Below are 27182 nucleotides of genomic sequence, written 5' to 3'. Positions count from 1 at the left end.
TGGACCGCACATGTGCAGGCAAATTTGCCACAGAAAGATAGACGGCAAGAACTTTGTGTTTTTTCCTAGCTGAGCCAAGGGGATTTACAACTTCGAAGGCATCCTGATAGAGAATAAGCTTGAGGCATCCTGGATTTTCAATGAAAAACTGGTTGGACTTAAAGTTTTGACCATCACGTATGTCACAAAAGTCTTCTGACTGTGTATCACAAGACTGTTGTAACACTGAATTCTTCCATAGATCTGATTCTAGTAAGCTGTGTAAAGTTTGTGTTACAGGTACGTAGTAAGCAAACCTCTCTGTCATATTTTCATCATTTCCTAATTTGACTTTTTTAGGCTCTATGTATTTGAACATTTTATGGAAAGTCTGAGCCCTCAAGTACGTTGTTCGCAGCGGCCCCTGATGACAGGCAGAAAACAGGTCTGAATCCTTCACACAATCAGAGATTTTAGCAATAGCATCATCAGTTAGGCACATTTCATTTTTCAAAAGTGCCTGCAGTTTACTTAAAGTGTAATCCTGTCCCAAATCATGCACATTTTGAATCTCTTCAACGATTGTCTGTATAGTTGAAGCTGGAAGAAGGAGCTGCCCTTGCAATTTTAGGTAGAATAAACAGACATTCCTAAGAAAAGTGTCTTTGAAATCCTGTGGCAAATCACTGCTTTCATTTGTTGTAGCATCATTTGAGCTCTGGGGAACATCTTCACATGCACTGACAGAGGGCTGGGAAACATTTTCCCGGTACTTCTCACTTATACTATCCACTGAACACATTCTGTGTTTTCGTGACATATGAGCAGTAAATGACGATTTAACAGTGAATGTATGTTCACAACCTGTTACTGGGCATGACACAGGTCGCCCCTCCGCTATATGCTCTTTTAGGTGGGAGATAAGCTCTTTGACTGTGTGAAATTGACACTCACACAGCGAAATAGCACACCTAAAATCTCTAAAAATGGCCCCAGCAGTAACAGAGGGTGTAGGTATGTTGTGAACTCGATAGAAATGACTTTTAAAAGCAGCATAGGCACTAAAAGTCCGCTTGCAGTCTGTGCTAACACATTTGAAAAACGCATGGGGCTCGTTCCTGTGGATTTTACAATGCAGCACATAACCCCTCAAGGTTTGTAATGTTTTGCTGCAGAAATGGCAAGTTAACATTTTTTCTAACCTTCCAAAACCACCACTTCACAACAGCATGAAACGAGCGTGAATTCAATATAAAGTAGCTGCTGCTAGGCTAGGACCTCCTAGAAGCTAGCTACATGTAAAACCACCACTTAAGCTTATGTTAGCTGGCTAGTTCTACACGTCAAATTTCAGCTCCCACATGGCAACAACTAAATGGAAAAAAGCGAAATGAGAGTTCAGTAAACCCTACCTTACATTATTACTACGACTGACAATTTCTCTCACAGACATAACATTAAGCTATTTCTTTTTTCTTATCGCCCACGTCATGCATTAAAAGTTTAAGAATCAGATTCAGTTTACCTGAACAACAGGCTTTCACAGACTGGGCCCGCGCAGTCAGCTCAGCAGCAGCCTTCAGCCGTTAGGTCAGTGGTCGTCATGGTAACAGCGATATCAGAAACAAACAAACTAGTTCTGCTCGTTCTGCTCAGCAGTGAGTGGACGACGAATGAGCACAGCTAGTTTGAAATTAAAACACAGCCGTTTGTTTTTGCGGAAATGTCAAATTTAAAATGAAAAGCATCAAAAGAATTTAAAATTAAATCACAATGACACAATCCTGTATTTAAAAAAAAAAAAACAGACCTATGTAATGGTAGTTAGCTGGTACTAGCTGAGCAGCAGTGCATGGGTACATGGGTAAACTTCACTTCTTAACACCCAAGTAAGCTGCTGGCCGGTGCTCAAACTCAAGGAGCCTAGGCCGTTCTCGGTTGACAATCCATGGAATAGTGTGTCATTTTGAAACCAAGTTGAGCCACCAGCTATGGTGACATGACAGGCTACACCCTGAATTTGTAATAAAATGTAATATGGTTGGCATAGCCTAAACAAACTGTAGCCTACGCTAGCGAGCCTACTGACAAAAAATGTTATTCTAACACTGCTATGATGTTATTTTAACTATATCACATGTTCTTTTGTATTACAGTTTATCTGTGTTTAAACTACAGTCATTTGTAAATTCTCCAAAAAAATATGATATTTTCAACATATTCTTACTGTCAAATCGACAGTTGCATTTGGGTCGGAGATTAACAACATATTAATGTAAATTACACACTATTTCATTGTTTTTGTATTTACAGTTTTTTTATGTCATGATTTTACATAAATTCACAGTTAATTCTACGGACATTTTTTACAGTGTACAGACCAGCCCACTGGTAGCCTGGCGGGACCATCCTATATCATTGAGATGTATAGTCTGGCATCGAATCATTCACCTCGCTTAATCCAAGGGGCGGGCAGAGAATTGTCTTTCAAACTGCCTAGGCATGCAATAGGCCAGCGCTACGACCATATCCGTATCCGGTAGGCAAAACGGCAAACACATCCTTAGAAAGGAATGACTTAAGTGCATTGTGTTGCTCAACTTTCAAAGAAAAGCACAAGTCCAACTCCTCCAAAGTTGACGCCAACGCCGATTCAAACAACCGCTCTTCGTTCGCCATAGCCACCTTCCTTGTTGTTCACCGTCACAGGACTGTCGTTATCCTGTTAAGCCCGCCTTAAGACTCTGTAACGAAATAGAGCGCTGTGATTGGATAACATCCACGGTGTTAAGCCAAAAGAAATTCCTATGGTTCGATACTAGACGTACAGGCTGAGCAAATTAATTTGTCGCCGCTAGGGTGCGTCTAGATTTCTAGGCTAGCCCACTGGTGCTCTGAGCCCAGGAACGTGAATGGAGAGCGAAGATAAGACAAACACTAGTTTAGCTGCCTGCTCGTTTACTTCCACAGGAATTATAAAGCAGACAGTTCTTCAAGGACATCGAAAATGAGCCACGGTCGTAAATGCAGTGTTCCAGGCTGAAATATAGGCTACAAAGAAAGCTGAGACTTTCCATAGTCTTCCCAAGGATTCAAAAGTTCGAGGGGCATGGATAATGTTTTTCTACCAGAAGATCCCTGCAAAGTTCGACACTCCATTATTAATTTGCAACATTTCACCGAAGTCAGTTTTCAAAACCTTGGACAGTTAAGCAGGATTTGCTAAGCTGCTGTTACTTAAACGAGGGCCCAGCTAACAATTTATGGTTTCCAAAACGTTCTAGGAACCATAGTTTTTGGTTTCGGAAACGTTAGTTTTTGGTTCCCAAACGTTACCCTAAGGTTAGTTTTTGAGCAAGTTTTGGTTCCCATGGAAAGTTTGCTGAACGTTCCGGAAACGTTAGTTCTTGGTTATATAAAACGTTCCCTGAACGTTCCCCTAACGTTATCTAAAGGTTACAAACTTTAGAGAACCTTCCCCTAACGTTCCCCAACCGTTGCAAACTTTAAAAAACCTTCCCCTAACGTTCCCTAACCGTTGCAAACTTTAGAAACCTTCCCCTAACGTTCCCTAACTGTTCCCATAACGTTCCCTAACATTTAGGGAACGTTCCCTTCCCTAAATATTGCAACCTTTAGGGAACCCTCCCCTAACATTGCAACCTTTGCATACTAATTACTTTAAACAGCACGAGCAGGAATGCATTATTATATATTAGCAGGAAAGAATGAACTGGCAAAATCGATGGAACTTATAACTTTAATATAAAATTATCAAAAGACAAAAAAAACAATATAAAAGGCCTCACTGTGTATATATATATATATATATATATATATATATATATATATATATATATATATATATATAAATTAGACTTAGTGTTAGCTAAGTATATTAACATAAGGCATTTGACTTTGGTAGGTGCTACATTCAACAAATAGACACACTGTACAATAGACAACAATATACATTGTGGCAGATACCAACACAATATACAAAGACATAATACCAATACAAGTACACATGGAGTGGGCTGTTGAGTGCAAAGTAATAGTGCAAATGTAGAGTGCAAGACGTATATTGGAATGATAAAGTATGTAATGGGCAGGTAAACGGTCAAAGTGGGGATGACCCCACTTATCTGCAGTTCAGGAGAGTGACGGCAGTGGGAAAAGAGTTGTTCTTGTGTCTGGTTGTTTTTGTGTGCAGGGATCTGTAGCGCCTGCCAGAGGGGAGGAAGTTAAAGAGTGTGTGTGCAGGATATGTGGAGTCTTTGGTGATGGTCTCTGCCCGCTTAGGTCCCAGAGTACAAGTCCTGGAGGGAGGGCATTTTGTTCCTCCTCTCCTGCAGCTCAGTGACTGTCGAGCAGGACGACAGCAATATGTCACCGACTGGAGCAGAGGGAGGTGACTGGGAGCTCCTTAAGAGCATGAGCAGCTCATCCATCTTCTCCTCAAATGCGTCCATTCGCTATGCCATGCGGTAATGGTTGTCCTTATTGCTATGGAAAATGGATGGTGTTAGTTTTAGTTGTTAAATACATTATATACCTGCATATGTGAACAAATTAAGTGAGTGTTCTTACCTCTTATTTCCGTCTCCATGGCCAAGCCACCTCCCTCTGTGTGATGAGTCACTTGTGCTGTTTACAACAACAAAAAAGTTACTTACTCTCAAGTTCCTTGTCATGAAATTGTATTTACTTGGAAATGGAAAATTCAAAGACACTGTACCTTCAACTGGGTCCCAAGATGAAGTGGCAGGCGTTATAATAGACCCATCCAGCTCTGGGCAATGAGCTGGTTGCCTGTGTGGTGTTGACTCATCTAAAAAGAAATTAAATATGAATATTGGTCAGTTAATTTATGGTAGGTTTCTTGCACATGACATTTGCAAAAGATAAACCTATGCTGTTACATTAAACAATCGCTACAAAGAAAAACTCACATGCAGGTGGTGGAGGCAGTGACATCTGCTGACCTAATAAAAGGCAGGAAGAGACAAATACATCAGAACAGTAACATGATAAGCACTAGGTTAATAAACATGAATGTCAGTAGTTCCATGGTAGGAAATATGACTCAACTGGTTTTCTTAAATAATACATGTATAAATGTTAACTTACAGACAGGGCTTCCAGGCACACGCACCATCCTGGAATGCTTTCTTGCTTGCGGAACGGATTCATCTGAAATAAAAGACCATGCAATCTGCACTGATTGCAAAAAGAATATTTGAATTGTGCAAATAATGTAGTCTGTATTTAAGAGGTCTTACCATCACGTGACCATGCACTGCCTTTTGTGGACGCTCGCATCTTCTTCCGCCTCAATGCTAGAAGTGTCCATCAGCCGCTGACATTTTTCCATAGCTTTGGTGTATGAATCTACGTTAAGAGAACAACGTTTTTGTGAGCCAGTAGTAGAGCAAAGCAGTATTTCCATATAGAGAAAACTATTATTGATAGTATTGCAGCAATCAGTCATCTGTACACAACCAGATTTTCTTAACTGGATATTTGGCCCAGCTTTTGACTTGATTTTTGTATTGTAGCCCAGAGAATTTCTAATGGGGAGACACAGCATCCATAGAAATGCATGGGCGTAGACCTCAGACCTCTGAAGTTCGCCTACAAAAAGGAACCAAAACTGCCATCTTTGCCTATAAGGAGATCAGGGTGTTAATTTAACCTAACTACCTATGACAAGTTACATTGCAAGTTAGGTCTGGGGTAGCAAAAATCTAAGTTGCTGTCTTAACGTAGGCCTGTTGAAGATCACAGTTAGCCTACCACTCGAAGGCAGAGGACAAACGTGTGTTGAGCAAAATGTCTGCATTTCAGACTTCTTCGTCCACGGGACAGTGCAATAATTCTCTCCCCATGTTATTTTCCCATAGCAAAAATTGCAAGATAGGCTACCGGATCTCAGCTTTTTGAAGGCAAAATTCAGAGGTCTATTCACTTGAATCGTCTATCCGATCAACTGTGTTGCAAAATGGCCGCCGACAGTGTAGCCTACTATAGCCATCTCTATGGCTCTAGTGTAGCCTACATATGCAGGACTGTTCAGTAGGTTATACCAACTTAAAACGCCTCACCATCTCAGTATACCCACTTAAAATAGACTAGGATACATTTGGGGTTGATCACAGTATAGCCTACCCACTACAGCTAACTAGCCTACATCACAGTAGCCTAGATCCAGCTACATACAGTAGGCCTATATCCACTAGCCTACACCACTGCTGCCGAGTGACTTGCCTAAAAGGACTGACTGTACACTAAAACTAATTAAAAGAAACGGTAGCCTAGTGCTATTATTTGTAACATCAACGTGAGCAGGTTAACACGATGACACAAAACATACAATGCTGCAAAACATAACACGTTGAGAACAGCTCAAACAAAGACGAACGAGCAATGTGCTCTAGTAAATTACAAACTTGGCAGAATCGGAATATAACAAAGCCCTACAAGTGAAAGGACTTAAGGTTAAACCTCAAACCCTTGCATTACAACCACTAGGCCTACATCATGAAACTGTAACATATTTCACTTACTTTCGTGAGATCGAATTCAAGACGAGTGTAATCCATTCCAAGACTTCTTCCAGCGGTGTTGAAGAATCACGGAATTCAAACAGAGACCGTTTACGGAAGTCAGGACAAGACTTCAATCGATCACCTGAAAGCAGAGGCGCTGTCTTCCCCCTACTGGCGTGGGGGTAGGCCTACGTGTAAGGGAGAGCCTGTCTGATTGAACTGAAGTGAATTGTGAAATGAAATAAGTGAATTTTCTTAGTTGTGAAAAGTGTTCTATTGATAGATTTTTGTTTAAAGTTCACCTAATACGTAAAAAAAAGCACAAAAGTATATCTTTTTTATTTAGTAAAATTGATATTAGCCTAAAATAAATATTATCTTGATATGATGTTTACCTTACTTAGATTTTATAAGACCAATCATTTGAGTGGATCTAAATCAAGTGACTGCAAACATTTTGTATGTTACTTCAAAAACTGAAATGGAGCTTGTGTTGTTATTGTCTCCAGTTTCTAACGCTGATAGAGGCGCAATCAATCACACAATGCTATATAACACATTTAACACGGCATGGAATTGGAATGAATAGAGACGCATTACCATTGACGTCATTGCCACCTAATCAGAAGCCTCGAATGCAAATAATGTAACATGTGTGAATGTAAAATGGTAATGGTAGGCTACAGGAACAAATGAAACATGTTCTGAATGTATTCTAGTGATAGCAGAAAACTATTATAAAAATATTTTATATTTTATTTACCGAAGTATTATTGTTTGTTTAATCCAACGTGAAACTGCAATCGGTTCTGAATGCAGACCAGGCGTTGTCTTCCCCCTACTGGCGTGGGGGTGTAACGGTTGGACTTTTATATTGAGCTAAGTGAAATGTGAAATGTAGAAGTGAAAATTGTTTTATTGATAGATTCGTGTTTTAAGCATTTTCACTTCATACGGTTACAAAACTGAAATCAAGCACAAAAGTATTGTTTATAGCAAAATTGATATCAGCCTAAAAATAAATATATTCTCTTACTCCTTATCTTAATTTGATTACATAAGGCCAATCATTTTTAGTGAATATCAAGTGACTGCAAACCTTGTATATGCTAGGCCTACTTCAAAAACTTAAACGGAGCTGGTTAAAATAAACATGTCAAAACAGCACTCAGAACAACCAAAAACAACCAATAACAACCAAACGGGAACGTTGTGTGAAGGTACTGTGCAACCATAGGAGAACGTTTTGGTTGGTTGGTTCCCTTAACGTTTAGGAACGTTAAGGAACCCTTAGGTAACGTTCCCTAACCGTTAGTTTTTGGTTTGGTTCGAACTACCCTTTAGGGAACCATACACTAACGTTCCCGAACGTTCCCTTAACGTTTTGTGTTAGTGGGGGGGCTGTTCCGACCGTAAGGTCATCACAACCGCATGCTGTAAGTATTATTTTGTCGCTAAGCAGTTATTAGCCATGCTAACGTGTATCTAGCAAGTAGAATGTGTGATTTAGTTCATTGGCAAGGCTATTTAAATCTCTAAACAATCACAAGTAGGGCAGTTCATCACAGTTCATCCATGGCAAGTTCATTCAGGTCATTTTTGGATGGATGGATTTTTTGTGAATGTTTCTTCTTCTACATAAGATTTTAGTCATCTTTAGTTCATGTGATACTTTATTGTGAATGCACAAATTAAGTAACAGTAGTATGAAACGTTATTGTTAATGCACAAATTAAGTAGTCTGAAACGAAATGCTGTTTTACATCTAACCAGTGGTGCAAATAACTGACATGTCCAAATGGGCCTTGATGAAATGCGTCGCTAGACTGTTCATACACATTTTAACAGGCCAAAGTTGAAGAGCTGTTGTCCGTTATTGTTCGTGCAAATATAGGCTGATTCATGTTCCCTTGCATTGTGTAACTGAGGTCCATGGCTAGTCTGGCTTTCACCAGACCAAGCTCAATCTTTTAAGAAATCAAAAAATAAATAGCGGGCAGATCAGGCTGGGTTCACCCAGCCTAGTCCATAGGCGCCCGATATTGTTTAATTTTCCGATTGAGATATCCACGCTCTGGCTATTCTAAATGCAAAAATGCATCAGGGAGTTATGACAAAACTGTAACTAACAAACTAGATCCTAATAGAAAGCTGTTAGCTTCCTTAAGCTACAGGTAGGCTTATAAGGTAGGCCTATTTACAACATAAATTGTCAATAGGCTATGCTGGCGACACAAATAAAATCTCATTTGGAAACCAATGGTTTACGCCAATTACAGTATCAAGCGAACTTAAACTGCCATATCGTGGCAAAAAGTTGTAATAAAATTCACGCAGCTCCATGAGTCAAGGAAAGCGCGAATGAAGTAGCCACTTCTAAATGGGACCCACTACACAGTAGCTTAAGGTGTGTTGCTAAAGCAGCCATAATGAAATGAAGGTGTCATTGTTTGGATACTTCACACACATGTGCTTTTTAATTTCACAGACTACAACTACCAAGCTGGAATCAAAGCACATCGATTCCCCTCTCACACCCTGCACGCACTTAAAACAAAATAAACAGGCGTCTCAGTCTCACGCATGTATAGGCAAAACTGTATCAGACCGGTGTAACGTTGGTAAATCTTCCATTGCACAGAATGATTTTTGTAGCACGTGCAACAAATGACAGTCGAAAGATACAATTACAGTGCTGCTATCAATTTGCTTGGTATAACCTCATTTATAGTTTTCTACAAATGCAATCAATCAAATTGGCCTCCATCACTCAACCAACGCTAAATGTAACATTACCTAGGTCCTTATTGATATTATCACTGCATGAAAAGTGTGATTTTCGTCCCCGTAAACGACCGGAGATCTCCCTCATTTTCGGTAGTTGACGACAATTTGCAACCCGCGCTTGTCGCCGTTTGTCTGTGCCACAAATTGTCGGAACCGAACAGGCTTGAATTTCCTTACTCAGTATTGGATGAAACCACAACTTTCAAACAAGTAAAATCACTCCCTATTGGTCACCCTGCCTCATAATAAATGTAAACCCCAATAATAATAATAATATATATATATATATATATTGTAGCGTCGGTGGATGTACATGTCTAACGTTGAATGAGTGTCTCCCAGAATGCAGTGCGAGTGAATGCTAGAATGTGTAATGTCGATTATAATAGTTGTAGTTGCGTGTACCATGTTGTGTATTTGTTAGCGTGTTAGTCTCTTTAGTTGTACCTCATGTGTTTATCCTCGTGTTGATGTGTGTGGTAAACCCTTATTGTGTGTTGCATGTGCGGCTGAGACTAACCCTGTGTTGCCTTATGTAGTTGTCTGTGTCCGTATGAGTCTTCCTGTTCCAATAAATGGCCGTCCTGGCCAAAGGTGAATCTTGTCTGAGGGTGAGATCGCTACTATATATATATATATATATATTCATTCATATTATGCTGTATATCAGGGCTCTTCAATTGGCGGCCCGCGGGCCCTTTAAAAAAAATGTAATCTCTAGCAAGCGCACGAGCTGTTGTCCACTCTTGCATCTCTCACTCGCTTTAGTCCTGCAGCCACTGCACCTCAGCCCATTGAACAAGTTAGGCTACATTACAATTCATTACATTTGTACATTTATAAGCTGAACGTAAGTGCCATAGTTTAGTTTCAACCTAAATTGGCAAGTTGGAGTTTATCTAGACTACTAATATTTAACAGGTTGCACCACACAAATAGTTTCTGTCAACAATATCGCAAAAAAAAACACGGGCACAATTTCTGCAAAACTTGGTGGAAAGGTGGAGCAGATCCGACTCAAAGGGAATTTCAAAGTATTTATATATAGTAGCCTGGCTATTGCCGATGTCCTTCATTTCTTCACGTCTTACAACATAAACAAATGCAATTATACACTAGCGAAGTCTGAAATGAGCCTGTCTAAAAGCCTCTTGGAAATCATGTGGCATGTTCCATTAAATGCGCACTCAATTGCGATTCGAAGCAAAAAGTATGATAGCCTAACGAAGGTAAATTGCATATTTGTAAATGGCGACGGCAAAACGTTAAAGTGAATCGTAGACTTTATAATAAAGAAAGTAAAGGAGATGATTTGCACCTCCGTTCACCAAATAAAGGCCTTGGTTGTGTTTCTACAATATGTTGGCACAAAACGTAATTTCTGTCAGAAACCAAGTAGGCTAAACGTTTTCATTGTCATCGTGAACTATGACGATGCCCATGTTCAGTAGGCTATGTGTTTCATTTATTTAAGCAGTGACATTTGGTTTAATGCATGGGGTAACGTGAGGTGCGTCAGAAAAAAGATGTTAAAATAGCGTGATTAGCAACCAGAAAATAAAAAAAAATCCCGGGGGAGACACCCCCGGACCCCCGTGTTATTATTAGGCTATTATGACTGGCCTGCCCCCACTGCTAAAAAAAATCTAGGGGTCACGGTCATCTCAAAAATGGTGGGAACGTCAAATGTAACAAGTAGGCCTATTCATGGGTTTCATCCATAGATATATACACTAGATGTCGCCTTCTGCTTCTCAGCATGCGTCAACACCGCCGCCATCTTTGTACAGGGATCTGAATCGCTAAACTAGTTCTCCTGTATTGTCAGCGTTACCTATTTAGCGACGTTTGGCCATCCCCAGCGATAGAAAACCTTTTTAGCGATAAGCGACAAATTTGGGAACTTCTCACAATGATGGCAGATCGGCTTCTTTGTTGTTGAAACGTAAGAAAATCACCTTTCTCATGGCTTTGTCATTTATGAATTCAGCTACATCTCGTTTGCCCATGGCACTGACCCATGATTATAAAAGTAACGACTGGCGTAGCCTATGTAGTAGCAGAGGTAAATGTTCTACAGATCTACAGCAACTTCTGGTGAGATTACAACTTACATGAGTAAACGAGACGAGGGGTATGTGGCCTCAACCAGAGCCTGTCTACGAAGAGCCTGTTTACTTTCATTGTCGAACCTGGTTGCAGTTTACTCATTGTTCCTCTAGGGGCCGCCGCTAGCTAGTGCAGAATGAATGGGAGTCTATGGGGCTAGACGGGTAAAATGTATCTTTATTATCGTCTTAAGCTTAGTTTTCTGTAGACTCAACCATAAATACATGCCTGTCAGTTGGAACAACCCAAAAAATTAGATAATTGCTTGAGATTTTGACGATTTATGGTGATTTTATTTTCGCTAGATCTTTGCCCAGATTGACGCTAATGCATTATAGAGGAGTGGATCACTGAAGCAAGATGGCGTCTCGATTGACGCATTCGTTCCAATGAACAGCAGTAGTCAAGGCGACATCTAGTGTATATATCTATGGGTTTCATCAGGTCCCTTTCCACAGGTGTATAAAATCAAGCACCTTGATTATCAATGCAGGCTGCATGGTGCTTTGATACACCTGTGGAAAGGGACCTTATGAAACCCATGAATAAGTCAGAAGAGCTACATATGCGACTGATTACACATTTAATTCACCTGAACAGTGTTTGAATCCTGTTTATACTCACTGGAAATCTTGGACCTAGCAGTTACTGTGCAAAGCACAGATTCCATTTGTGTTATCTGTTATCACAGATTTCATTCCATATTAGCCACCATCAACCAGCCAATGATGTTGTTATGCATGTACAAAATACAACATTTGAACACCCATATTGCTGCTGTTGTAATCCATTGTATATAGCTGTTAATGTGATTACTCATATTTCAAGCCGCATTTCTCCGGCCCCTCAGTTGTGATGCTTTTCATGAACTGGCCCCCATTACAAACTAATTGAATAGCCCTGCTGTATATTCATGTCATTGTTATCCTATGTAGGCTAGGCTACTACACTATTATTAGGCTACCATCAAGGACATGAATGAATTTATAGAGGAAATGAACATTTGCCAGGAACATGTTTATGCAAAGAAAGAGCTTTATTAAAACAAACACAACTATATACAAAGCGAGGATCTGCCCACACATGGGTAGAGGATGATCCAAAAACTACAACTCAGTGAACTGTCCGTTTGACTCCTCGGGGTTGTAGGTAACTGGCGGCGTTCTTTCCGAGGCAGGTCCGTTGTGCAGACGCCTATTGTGCGTGGCTCTGTACTTCGGAGTCGCCTCTAACCGGGACTGCAGCTTCGCACAGAGTTCAGAGAGCTGAGAAAATCTGAATCTAAACTCTATCGACTGTTTTAAGTCAGGTTACATTATTGGAGCTTGCAGGGAACAGACATGTCATACCCAGCATCATTTCTGCCTGTTGAGCGTATTACTGGGAGTTGTGTGGTTAACACATCCACTGTTTAAGCAAGACCAAAGGCCACAGTCATGACAGCATGCACAGTTCACTCCCCCTGCTACCCTGATTTGCATTTGTATAGCTCACATCATTTTCATTTACATGTTAAAGCCTCCCCTAGAATTAGGAGGAGGGGGGTCATGGGCGGACGACTGCCAAGCAAGGCCCACGTCAATTTCTGACAATTCATGGCAGTTTTTGGCATTGCCTGCAAACTGCCGCGAACAGCCATTAAACTGAACTTCCACGACAATCTACAGTGCCGCATAGTGACGGAAATCACACTTTTCATGCAGTGTATAAGATTAACGTACCTGCAGTAAAAACCAAGCATGTCCGATAAACATCCTCAGATTTATTTCGGCTTCAAGAAGAAATGGGAATTACATTTCATGTGAACATCGTCCTATCCTTATTAGACGTTCTCTGCGGTAAACTAGTCCTTGTAGGAAGCGTCCATTGTTTTTTCCAACCCACTTTTAACTTCCAACAAAATTACGTCTCACTGCAACGATGCGCCATCTAGTGGACAAACGACTACTTATCGCCAATACTGGAAATGCAGCCATAATGATGATGTGTATGTGGGTGCCTGTGTGTGTGTGCATGTGTATATGTGTGCACCGCCATCTACAGGCCAATTAGTGTACAGTCACTAAATGTACACATAACCTAATTTTTTTTAGACCCCCCCATGGATGAAATTCTACGAAACTTGGCATACCCCCAGAGAATGCCAGGTCAATCATACACATAAACTTTGGTGCAGTTCTGAACATCTTAACTGAAGATAGGGGCGATTAAAGCAGAATCATATTGCATTTTCATTTTTTACCGGGGGGGTGCAAATCACAAATGAGTGATTATGGGCCAGGTTGATGTGGGCCCTTGAGACCAACATACCATAAAAGATTCTTCATCCTTAGTGCCACGGTTCAGGTAGTTATTTACGAAAAACTGCTTTTTTTGCGGTTCGGGGGGCCCAGCACGGGGAGTGGCCCCCGGGGACGAAACGAAATGTTTCCGTAAAAGTCTAGTGGGGCTACATACCCACCAAATTTCATGTGCCCCGGTGGTTCGGTGTCCCGGGTAATTTTTTGACCAAAAATTCAGGAAGTAGATGACGGAAAAAAAAATAAAAAAATTTGACAATCCCTATATGACCGCTTCGCTAGCGGCGGTCATAATAAATGTTAAATATAGCCTATAGATATCTGTAAATATTAGATGATCAGATGATATACAGTTCAATGTAATATGTCATGTTTCATGTTTTTGTAATGTTTCATAGTGATGCAGGTCTACTGCCGTGAATAGGCTAAATACAACTTTGATCATTTTTATAGCCTACTACTGTATAGTTTACTTTGGCCTTGGTGCCCTGACATGTGGCCTTTGTGCAGTGGCGTATAGTAGGTGCAGCAAGTGCAGTCTCACCAGGGCCTGTGACCTCCCGGGGCCCGTCACTACCCCCGCCCTGCCTCTGCCTATTTTTTTTTTGGAACTTTAGAATGTTAGAGCACGGAGAGTGAAGCGTCACTTTGACGATCTATCGGAAGATGAGCGCTTAACCGATGCAGAGAGATACTTCAAAGTGCAGGTATTTAATGCAACTCTGGACATCATAATCAGTCAGCTCTCCCAAAGATTTGCAAGTATGCGGGAAACTTGTCATGTGTTTGAGTCTTTACGTCCTATGACCCTTCAACTCGCAGGTGATGATGATGAACTGCTTGAAAAGGCAAGACTTTGTCAGACCATTATAGCAGGGACATTGCACCGACATTCCCAACACAACTCCTCTCATTCAGGTCTTGCTTTAAAGCAGAGATTTCACAGAAGTCATCTATTTTTCAACTTGCCAAAATGCTGGTGGTAGATTATGACAGTGTAACATCCACATTCGGGGAAGTGTGTACTCATGTTGTTATTGACATTGCCTGTGACTGTGGCAACAGCTAAGCGATCTTTTTCCAAACTCAAATTTATTAAGACCTAAGGAGCAGCATGGGGCAGGAGAGGCTCCGTGGGTCAGCTATCCTGTCCATTGAAAATACGAGAGCCAGAGCATTAAATATTGGGAACATCGTTGACGATTTTGCACAACGAAAGGCTAAGATGGCTTTCTTCTAATGGCCTAATTCACGCATTTTGGGGATTGTATGCATATGAATGATTTTATTTGGTTTCTGGACGGTTAAATAAGTTAGGTTACATTAAGTTTGTTTCTGCGCAGTGCGAGTTTATAAGCAAGCAATCTACGCTTGCAGTTTCAGCAGAGGGTTGAAGAGGCGCATTGAGTGTTCCCATAATTCCATGTGAGTTGATGTTAATGCAGTAATATTAGATTACCCTGGCCTGCAGGCTGTTAATAAAAATGTTTTTTAATGTTTTCACATGTAATGGATATGTAGTCGTGTGTTTCTTATTTGAAATTGTAATCTGTAACTACTAAACTACTTCGGTGCCTCAGGCCCTTTGCATAAACAATTGAAGTCACCCTTAATGTGTATTGCATGTATCAGAGCTAATTCATCCTGGGCCAAAGTTCGTCGATATGGGGCCCGCGTAGCGCTCTTGCATCTGGGCCCGCCAGTGGTTTGTTACGCCACTGCTTTTGTGACCCCCACCAAATATGCCCAGCTGAAGGCCAAGTGGCCTTGCCCCTAAAATGGCCTGCTTGTAACATATACTGTATGTGTTACGGATGTTTTATCACCTCCTGTTACACAATCAATGAAATGATTAAGAAGTACAAGGCCCAAAAATAGATTGTAAGCATTTAATTCTCAGTGATAAGGGGGATATACTTAAAAATGAAAACTAAAATGTGCTGCCCTATTATACAGTATTATTAAATACATTACTAGGTTATTTATTTATATGTGTTGGTTTTGATTAAATGAAGGGGGAGGGAAAATGAAGAGTGAAGAAATTGAGAGAGAAAGAAAAAGAGAAGAATAAGAGGACATATAGACAGACAGACAGACAAACAGACAGACGGAGAGATGCGATTAGAATTCTGCACGAGTTCCTCCTTCCTGTAGTCATCCTGTGGGCCTCGACGGAGGAGAGCATAAAAGTTGCATGGCTCTGTCTTGATGTTGAATTTCACCTGGATTATTTATCAAATGGGTTGAGGTTGTTTATCACATGGTTAATCCTCATCTCCTCAAGTTCAAACTGGAAGCTGCTGCTGGTCATTCCACCCTAACCTGAGAAATGGAGTAAAATGAATGTGCAGTAACCAATTTGACGCAGAGGAGGAATGTGTCTTGTCCTCTGCTGATCCTGCACCACTGGTGTTTGGTGTGCCTGTTACAGTAGCCCTTGCATTTTCATTGTTTCAAGAAACAGAAGGCACAGTGAAGAAATCGGCCTGTAAATAATTGACTTGATAAGAGGAACTTCAGATGATAAAATTGTATTTGATATTTTGTCATGAAATTAATAAAAGATATTACATTATTGAACATGAATGAAATTATATCTCAATGAAAGAGCCAGGTTTGATAAAGAGACTTGTAAAACAGGTTTCTGCTGTGATATTTACATAATTAAACCTATTAGTTGAAGAGCACAGGTTACAGATAATGCCACAAAAGACAACACTAGAAGGTTAGGCCTAATTGGGCGACAATTCCAACACGACAATTAGCTCAGTGTCTATCTTGGTTACGTAATCTAAATTACTATCTGCCATTCTGAATTATCATTGGTGATAACAGCACTTGATTACTAGTGAATAGCCAGTTGTGTGTGTGTGTGCGCGCGTGTGTGTGTGTCTGTGTGTGTGTGTGTGTACCCAAAGCCTCATAGTATGTCTACCTCATGCTAACTGTTAAATCAGGTTGTCAGATGTCAGATAGAGATTCTGTGGAGTGGACGTTGACTAGAATTTCTTCCAACTCACAGCAATGAACAGTTATGGTATCAAAACCCAAAGTAAGGTTGTCAGGGTAACTTTAATGGAGCTGTTAAAATTAAAGCAGATTTATAAAAATACACTGTCTTCATTATCCTTAATCACAATTTGCCCTGTTCAAATTGAGCGCCAACGCACCCCCTTGTAGCAAATCAATTGTCTTATTTACCTCGTTAATTTCAAGCACTTCTACTTAAGATATCTTATTTGAATGGTCAAAATTAACATTAAAAGCTGAAAGAGAATCAAGCTAGTGAGGTGCCTCTCCACATAAGCCGCTAGTCAAGAATAGGCTAACTGTATGGCTCAGTGAAGCTCACTGTAGCTTTACTGTACTTAGATAGCCTGATGCACTGGCCATTTGGCATGTGAACATGGCTGTGTAGGCCTTACATTTCAGAAAATCATGTACCTGGATGATAGCTTTGATACCTGCAGAGGTTGTCTACAGTATGAATACATCAAAAGAAAAAGCCATTGTGGTCATTCTGGTGGACGTTTTTATAAGCTACTCCAGACCACAAGGCTGCTTTGTCATGCTCTTGTCTGGCTACATGTTGCCATGTTAGAACTATCCTGCTCACACCTTACCTTAACAGGCTAAGAATACAAGAAAACAAAAATAATGAACAGACCTGAAAAGAACAAATTTGTTTTCATGTTTATTCATCAAAGTTATCTGCACATGCTCCTAGCTTGTCATTTTTGCACAGTCATAATCATGAAATCCTCATTTTTTGTTCTCACAACCACAAGGAAAAAAAAGCTTGTGGCCCCCTCTTTTAATGCAGAGTCCTATGCCGGCAGGTGAACGCCATTTTGCAGATGATAATTTCCACCCAATGGTCTAATAGTTATTGGATGCTGATGTGTTCCAAGACCTGTCCTTGGACCTCCTCCAAGTCTGCTGACGGGTAGGGGACCCTGATCAGCACTCCAGTGCAAATGACTTTCTTTCAATGACCTTAGCTGGGCTTGCCTCTGTGGGACACCACGGATAAATGCTTGCCGTATCCGCCAACTTCGTCCATGTCAGTGGGGTTCTGGTGATTCCATTGTATTCTAACCTATATGTCAAACCTTCTTGTGGTGACTGGCTGGCATTTATTTTACGCATGCAGAGTGACAGCTGGGCAATGTCTGTTTCGAGACTATTAGTCCAGGAAATGGCCGTGGCCATTTGGTCCCTCTGTCAGAAGCCGATGCTTTCAGCTCATAAATGCCCTCCTTCCTTATCAGTTTCTACCTTTGGTTTGTAGGCATGTTTGGCAGTGCACTATGACTACATGTATCCCACTCTAAGGATTTAGGACACAGATCTTTCTTCAGTTCTTGTCTCATTGCTGAACTGTTGCCGCTCTGACATGGCTAATTAGTATAAGCAAGGGCTAACAGCTACTGTAGCTGGGACATACTGGATATCCAGCAGCTTAGGTCTGAAGCTGAAGCCTTATATACAGTTTGCCCTGGGAGCTGAAGAGTGCATGTTTGCGTGTAATAAGGCATTAGGGTGAATAGTGTGGTTATGTGGCAATGGCCACAGCAGTGTTCCACAGTGTTCCTGCTATATATGGCACCTGCCTGCCTGCTGCGACTAGTACTACTAATAATTGACCGATCGTCATTAATCATTATCATAATAATTTGTGATAAATTATGCCCACTGTGCTACAATCATAAAATGAGAAATAACCTGACACAAATTTTGTGATTTTTGGCATTCATATTCTGTTTGATTGCCACCTGCCTGCCTCTCTACCCTAACACTGGTAAATATTGATCCAGTAAATTACTTCTCAAGGTTGGACTAGCCTAGGTCGAGCCGTGCCAGAGATAAGGTGAAAGGCCTGTCAGAACAACCTAAGGAGCTCTGCAGTGCTCCAATACAGCAAACATATTTTTGATTTACAGCAACACAGTGATCATCCGCTGGTAGCTCTAAAGCTGCAGTTAGCCATGATAGAAGTCCACATTTACGTGCTGTGTAGGCTACACACACAAACTCATTGGCAGGCAGGGATGGCCATCTCTCTGAGAGTGTCTTTATTGGTTAGTGCAGCCAGAAAGGGACATGGAACCCAAGAGACTTAGACATTTTCTTGGCTATGGGGCCCAAGAGGTGTCAGTGTGAGATGTTTTATATATCAAGATTTTACTAAATCATGTGTTCATTACACTAAATTGTGCATTCATTTTTATTCAATCATGAATGATGCTTATTTTACTAAATTGTGTTTTCATTTTGATTTAATCATGTGCTCATCTGAATTATTCTGTTCCCACAGTATATTCCCAGGAACTAGGAGAGGCAGCACAATAGACCGTTTGGCTTAACTGGAAATTTTAGCTATCCAAACACTAGATGTTCCTATTGATCGATAAATCAGAAGTCAAACATTGTTAAAACACATATGATATGCAGTAGCAAATCTCTTTTCAGTATTGCACTTTGTAGACAGTCCCTATGCACTCATGCTGTCAACCAGTAGCACACAATATTGAGCTATTTATGCAGTTCCTAGGGTTTGATATTGTGAATATTAGGCTGTTGTCTACCTTACTTAATTTGTCTTTTAACAATGACTCGCCTCTGACTCAATGATCAAGGGGAGCTTTGTGTGTGTGCACCATAGACTGTATATATAGAACTGGATAGTGTGCCGTCTGTTAAGAGTGATGCGAGCGCTAGTCCAGAGCCCCCTGGTGGCTGGCTGCAGTACAATGTGTAACTCCGCCCACCCCCATGTATTTTAATGGCCAAGTAGCCAACTTTCCGTGTCACTTTTCTCACCTAAAACAATTTTTGTATCAACAACTTTTTATTCGAAAAAATTTTTTCAAGATGCTTCAATACACACAATTTTTCTTTTCTCGCTGAATTTTTTTTTTTTATGTTATATTAACAAATCTAAAAAGGGCGTGTTTAGACCTATGATTGACAGCTGGCTGGCTGCAGACACGACGCTTTGTCCATTATGTTTTACCGTCTAGGCTGCAGACACTACCACGTCATCGCTCACTTATTTTAACGACACCTGATTTCGACACATAATCTAACCTAAAGAAGTGTTGCTGTTATTATCATTAGGCTATATCTTATCACAGTCTGACTAAATACATATTGATAGTCATACATTGTGTAGTTGTTTGTAAGACATCGTTGTTAGTTGTGACCGATTCTTTGTGAAAAAAGATATGTGCTGTTCTTTCGTAGATGCTAAGTATATTAGCTCATAGCATGCTACATCATGCTAGCATTAGCCAGTTGATAGGTAAAGTAAAAGGGCTCTGCTTGCTATATTGATCCGAAGTGACGTTAGCCATAGTCACCATCATTTACAGTCCTACTTGTTTCAAATGGTATAACGTAACCAGTGATTGCCGTCATCATCGTTGCAACTTCATTTAAATACACTTTGTCACTGGAGAAGGCAATGTTAAGTTTCATTAACGTTAACTCTTGCTTAGTTTTGCGAATGCCAATAAACGCCACCTAGCCTGCTAGGTCGACAACCTCGGTATGCCCATTTATGAATCAGCCCGACAAATAACGTTACTTGTGTTTTAGTGAACACATTATTGGACCATAGCTTAACGTGAGGAGGGATTCAAAGTTACAAATGGCCAATTTGCTTAGTATGCTCAGAACAGTGGTATCTGAAAATGCGTTAAGGTATCGTTGTTACCTGCGATTGCACTGCCGCAGAAGCATTTTGCATTGGTATGATTTGATCAGGTCTTGCCAGTGATGTGTAAATCCTCCTGTAGACGTACATCATTTCAAAATAATACGTCTAAATTGAAAACTGTGACAACTCATTGATAGGCTCTCTCAATATGTCTGTAATCGTATGCCTCTACCACATGCTTGCTAGTCTTTCACCAGAGAGGGTGCTCCATTATAAATCAAAAATGTAATACTGCAGCCTTCATGTCAGCTGTAAAAATATGAGAACATGGATCTACTACATCAGGATACTCTGTAAACATTTTACACATAATCAGGAAGCTACTTTGCTGTTCAGTGTGTGATGTGTTTAAAGTGGTACTACGTTTAAAGAAACATTTTTATTCTTTGTTTCAAGTGCATAAGAAAATACCACATTATGATGATGATGGTTATGGTTACCCTTAACAAATACAAAACAATATAATACTTAAAACAGGGATCAATCAATAGCCTAATGAAATAAACAATGAAAATGAGGGGGGTTAAGCAATAATAAATGATAATGCCCATTCAATCAATAATATAATAACAAAAACATGGTAAGACTACATTAAGGAGAATATCAATAATAAACAATGTCAAATTAATCAACAGCCTATAATGAAAATAAAACAGTACTACTGCATACAAACCATAATGTATAAGTGCTTAAAAGACCAAAAACTATCACAAGAATGAAGAGCACTGGGCAACTCATTCCACCAACATGGAACCACTGAGGAAAAGAGTCTTGAATTTGACCTAGCGTTTAAGACTGGTCGACACAACAGACGCTCATCAGAAGACCACAGTGGGCGGTTGGGGATGTATATCTTGATCATTGAATTAAAATAACAATGAGCAGATCCAGTCAGTGTCCTATAGGCCAAAGTGAGAGATTTAAATTTAATTCTGGCTACTGTAGGGAGCCAATGGAGAGTAACTAGGAGTTACGATGTGTCCTCTTTGGCTGATTGAAGACCAGTCATGTTGCAGCATTCTGAATGATAGATCACACAAATGAAATAAAAAAAACATTCAATATTGATTTAGTATCAACCAATAATTATTCTGATATTAATATTATTGTAATGTCTACATCTTTGTGTAGGCTACAGTTAAATACTAAGCAATGACCTCTGACTTAAATACCAAGGCAGTTAAATGACTGTGGTATGGTATAGTCTACGTGATACACAGGACTGCACAGTAAACCCATTTGAAAAGCATCATCATCTCAGTATACCCATTTAAAATAGGCAAGGATACGTTTAATAATAACATTTGGGGTTGCACACAGTATACCCACCACTACAACTAACTAACTAGACTACACCACTGGTTAAATGGCGCATTGCAATTTACAATTTGTGTGAGTTCAGGGGCATACAGAAAGTTGAAGTTTGGGTGACATCAATAAAGAAAATAGAAACAAAGGGATGTGTACAGCCTCAAGTATGAATGATGTCACATTAACAGAAGGTTCAGAGCAGCGGCAGACCTTTCTTGGTGCCACGCAAGTTATTGAAAGTCATGTGTTTTCAGAACGTAGTGGTGCTGTGCCATGTCCCATGTATAAGGGGCTTCAGGTTGATCCAGTGACGGTGGGTGATGATGTCAGGGAGATGGATGTCAGGGGACTTGGAGAAAGGGGGAGGACATGCCACCTCAGACCACCCCGGCCAAACCACTTCACGTAGGCATTCCCCTTGCTTGCAGAGTAATGTAGACCATGGAGACCACCTTGCCGCCACCTCCAGTACATTCAGCCATCACCCATATCTTAACTGCAAAAAGGAAAGTTACAATAAAGTTAGTCAGACAATTTTACAACATTACAAAGCATCTAATCAGGCACTCGACACCACTAGTAATACCAATTAATTAAATATATGTGTGCAATAAAGTTCACAGCCTACCTAATGTTAACTACACATTTAAATATGCGGTGTGAATGTTATTAACTTGCGTCAGCTTGAAAAATAACGTTATCAGTATGACTGATCATTGACGTTAGATGACAAACTAAGGTCTTTCTCAAATGTTCACCGATATCCCTGGGAAGTGACTGGTTGTTGGCGTAGCTGCTAGTGTTTAATGCAGGCGTTTCATTTATCGATCATTCACTTATGCGGTCTACAACTACCGACCTATTTTTTACAGTCTATGCTACCGACCTACCATCACAGAAGTAGCTCTAACAGAGGTGTCTGTCGTTAACGTTAGAAAAAATGCAACACTGGCAAACTGGCTAGTAGTTACATTAACATGACAGGTTGATGAGGTCCATGCTTCACATTAAGTTAACGTTAACTTGCGTTGCTTTATCACATCATACCGTTGTTTTATCACACACTGTACTGACTGTCTAGTGTTATTAATCCCCATGTACAGTCAATGGTTACTCCATGTTGAGATGGCATACATTGAGATATTTGAAAACAGCAACAACTAATAAAACCAAGTATATCATGCATCGACTGTTACGGGAGCTGTGTGCTAATCTTCACTTCAACGACTAACTTAGCCTCCCGTTAACGGTAACGTTAATGTAGCTGCTAACGTTAGCATGTGATTCGCTGTCCGTATTTCTGTTGTTAGCTCATTAGTATTCACCATACTAAATTGTCACAGTCTATAATCAACATAATAAGCTCTCTTAGACGTATTTAAGAACACCAATAGACAAAAAAAAATTCAGTTGATACGCAAGACTTACCAGACAAGAACAAACCAATTGTTGTTTGTACTGTTTAGCTAACTCACAGCCGCAAAATTCATCCAGCCAGCTAGCCTTCGGCGGCGAGTCGACCTGCGTTGTGGAAAGGAGAAGGGGGCGGGTTTCACTTGACAAGGGGCGTGTTTAACTCGCTGAGTGACAACTGAGTGGGCGTGCCTGACCGCGACTCCTCTTCACTGCGCATGCTTTTGCTGCGCAGCCGCACTTCAAATTGGCTCCAAATTTTCCAAGATGGCGTCGCCTCGGCGGCTTCAATTCAAGGGGGCAGGCGAATTCCCGGAAGTAGAAGAATCGACGTAGGCTGGAGGGACCACCTCTCTGCTAACTCCCATAGAAGACCACTCATTCTAGGATTTTTTTGAAATACCATAATTTCATATAACATATATCCTGTGCTGATATTGTAGCTTCTGTGTAATCCACATAAACACTACAAAGGCAAAACAGACTCCACTACCTCGTCCGTAACGTTTGTTACCCGTAAGAAGAATGGTTAGCTTGTTCGGTTGGAGGGAAGCTAGCTTTGACGTAATATCTCTTTCGCGCCGTAGGGAGATAACCGTATTGTTTGGATAAGAAGCTCAGTCCACCTTACTGTCTATGAAGGTAACTCGCAAAAACCTAGCATACACGACCGTATGTTAAGGTAAAGCATTACACAGAGGCAACCTAATAATAATAAAAAAGTAAACCTAATTTAAAAAAAAAAACGGCACTAATCATGTCAGAGGTTTTCGATGGATTGACCGTAGGTCGGAAAAGTGGAAAGAAGATTAGCTTCAAGGCTATAACTTTTTTGTTTTGTTTTAGCATGACTGTTTTTGAAGATGATCATGTATGGTAGCTTCAACATTAACACGACTTGGTGAGGATGATATTAATAATAATACACAAATAAATGTTTAACTTTGATGACTTTGAAGGCGAAGGAAGTGTGAGAGGAATTTCTGTGTAGCCTATCTATCATATGAGTTACAAGATTCAGTTCGATGGCTAACGTCACAAAGTTAAGTGTGAGTCTGCGCAGTACTGGGGGGACCAACTGAAAAATCGTTCTATTTGACTCAGTGCCCTCCCATTGAAAACGACGGAGTCTGTTCGTCCATTTCTTTTACTGTCTATGCTTCAATTCCATAGAACACTGCAGAATGCAGCCACACTGTCCAGTTCTATGTATACAGTCTATGGTGTGCACCATAGAAGCCCAAATTGGTCGGTCATGCTGACCTAATATCTGTGAATAAATCATGAGAAGGAAATCTTTAAAACAAGTGCACGATTTAATTCAATAATTAAAAGAAGTACATGATCTAATCAAATGATCACGTTTTAGTAAAATAAGTGCTTGTTTTGGTAAAATAGCGCACATTTTAGTATAACTTTCCCTCGATATATATAATGAGAAGTTGGGGTATGATATGAAGTTATGTGTAATTATAAGGAAAATGTGCAACATTAGTTGTTCCAAAGTGCTGTAACTGATACTGGGTGAGGTCACATTCGTTGATATTTGGTCAAAACACCAAACAAAACAATGAAGAACGAGCTCACCCTTATCCTTCCCTATCTCCTCTTCCCTTCACCTAACCAGTAACCCCCCACCCTCGCTTATAATTGCTAATTGTACCTTAAATATTAACTATTGTTATATTACATTGATATATGTACTTTTGAAAAACAGAATATTACTTTTGATAGATGTCTCATGAGTCCTACTTCCTACTTCTTCACTATTTACCACCCAATCTAATCATGCCTTGGGTTTAAAAGATTCGTTATGGTCTTTGTGGTGAGATCAATTAATTTGGTCATTCAGTCACATACATGCAGGTTCCAGATTCATGTTAGCTCATGTTATCTTAAATCATAGAGAGTAGCGCCAATTACATTCCATCATCTAGACTGTCCATGTCTCCTCTTTGGTACCCCAACTAGTGTGCAGGAGCATCAGTGATGGCTCATCGACTTCATCGACACATCTAACCAATCTTCCCTATCTAATCACCAGCAGTGCTCCAGGAAGCTTATTGACATTGATGACATGTTTGCCCTCATAATTGCATTCATATATGGGGCCATCAGTCTCCAAATGTAATTGGAACTCAGGAGATAATTAATTGCACGTGGGAACCTCTCACACATATATTTGTGTGGCTCAGATGCATGACTCAGGAGATGATTGAGTTTTTAAGACAATGTTCAGACTTCCAGCCCAAATTTCCGAATGAATCCGATTGAATCTAGACTGATTTTGTGATCGAATAGCAAAGAACCACATGAAATGTAATTTTTTCCAAAAGTTGTAGTCAGAATTTGAGTCTGATACTGCTCCATTGGGACATGATTATGGGGCATGTTTCAACTGATACAGGGGGGGAAATGCTGCTGCACTCAATTGGATAGACCTAACCAATCAGTGCAACAACATAGCTTACCGTGAATCCTGCCGGAAGAACTCCCGAACTATATCCTTCTTCTCCACAAATACCTTAACATTTTTTTTCTGGACGTCTGTGAAAAGGAGACCTCTCCTTTCCCCTAAATATGTTTTTTTTTTTTAAACTGTTAGCAGACTGCCTTGTGCAACTACTCACATGCACTCACCTTTTACTTCTGTGTTTGAAGGGTGTCATTTTGTTGTTGGGTATGTGTCTATGTCTTGTGTATCTATGTGTCCTCATATAGGGAAGATTTTAACAGGGATATTGGTACAGACCATCAATCACCCCTCTAAGTCGGTTTAGCCCGAGTCCAGATTGGATAATTGGCTGGCCTACTTACACAGGCTCATTTTACACACAAGAGAGTCTTGTGAGAGAGGTTAAGGAGAGGTGCTGTGTGAGAAGTCTGAACAATACAGAGTTTAGAACTGTGACTGCTATTGCTTAAGAAACCAGTTGGTGAATTTTGTTTTGTTTTGTCAAGTGTTTTTGTTTGCACTGTTATCGCACTGTAAATAAATCTGCACTCTCCACCAAAATCCACGTTTGCTTGCTGTGTCTTCACTCTTATCATCACTTCACCTCAGCGAGTCCTAGCCGGTCATCCTGCATGTGGGTACGGACTGCGGGGGCCGTATATTTCACAGTTGGTGTCAGAAGTGGGATCGTGGCATCCTCGAGGACACTGAGACGGAGGAAGATGGGAACCGACACAACAGTGATGGCATATCAACGGCTGTCCAGACAGGACCTGCAGGAACAGCACCCCGGTGATGGAGGTCGAGTGCTAATGGCACCCGCAGCCCCGCGATCACCAGCAGCGCCACCAGCAGCGTCGGCAGCAGCAGCCCGCGAATGCCTGCAACACCGCCAGCTTGCCATCTTTGGCAGCCTGGACCAGAACAGCCAGGCCAAGGCTGGAGGAAGATGACTATGTGGAACAGTATTGTGTGGAAGTGTGCCGGCAAAGGATCAGATGCAAACCTTCAGCAACAGGACCGAAGGCAGCAGAGGTGTTTGACTCTTTCCTGGTGGCCCATCCTGAAGCAAAGGACTCCGCTTCCAGGTCTCCAGTAGACCCAGGGCAACTCGCTGAGAGGTTGTCCCTTCCCTGGCACTCAGTGCCGGTTAGTATTGTATGTTCCCTGGCACATTGTGTGTCAGCTTGACGTGAGGCTGAATTTGAATGTACTTTCGTATGTAATGTTCCCCAGCACTCTGTGCTGTTATGTTCCCCCAGCACTCGGTGCTGTTCTGTCCCTGTCTCCCCTGTTATAGACCCCTGTCTTCCCTGGCACGTTGTGCGGCAGCTTGCTGTGAGGCTGTAAACTCCCTGGCACTTTGTGCTATATGTCCCCCTGCAACCTGCTGAGAGGTTGTGTGTTCCCAGCACTCGGTGCTGTAATGTAATGTTCCCCCACCACTCGGTGCTGTAATGTTCCCCCACCACTCGGTGCTGTCTCTTCCCTGACCCAGATATTGGTACATACCATCAATCACCCCTCTAAGTTGGTTTAGCCCGAGTCCTGGTTGGATA

The 27182-nt window shown here is 40.8% G+C and overlaps 1 long non-coding RNA gene across 1 annotated transcript; it reads right to left on the bottom strand.

Annotated features, from left to right (window-relative positions):
- Nucleotides 1-4931: 4931 nt before the first annotated feature.
- LOC143124410 (uncharacterized) lies at nt 4932-7256 on the bottom strand. The gene is made up of 3 exons (XR_012987036.1): nt 6546-7256; nt 5110-5370; nt 4932-4964 (listed from the first exon to the last, which is right to left on the bottom strand). It is a non-coding gene; the product is annotated as an uncharacterized LOC143124410 (long non-coding RNA).
- Between the last annotated feature and the right edge of the window lie 19926 nt (nt 7257-27182).

This window comes from Alosa pseudoharengus, unplaced genomic scaffold (genome assembly GCF_046254945.1).
Source record: "Alosa pseudoharengus isolate Yale_2024_CS ecotype anadromous, Long Island Sound unplaced genomic scaffold, YU_APseudo_1.1 YU_APseudo_1.1_scf_15, whole genome shotgun sequence".
NCBI classification, from domain to species: Eukaryota; Metazoa; Chordata; class Actinopteri; order Clupeiformes; family Clupeidae; genus Alosa; species Alosa pseudoharengus.
Note: the sequence above shows the minus strand (reverse complement) of the source record. Positions and strands in the feature narration are given on the sequence as shown.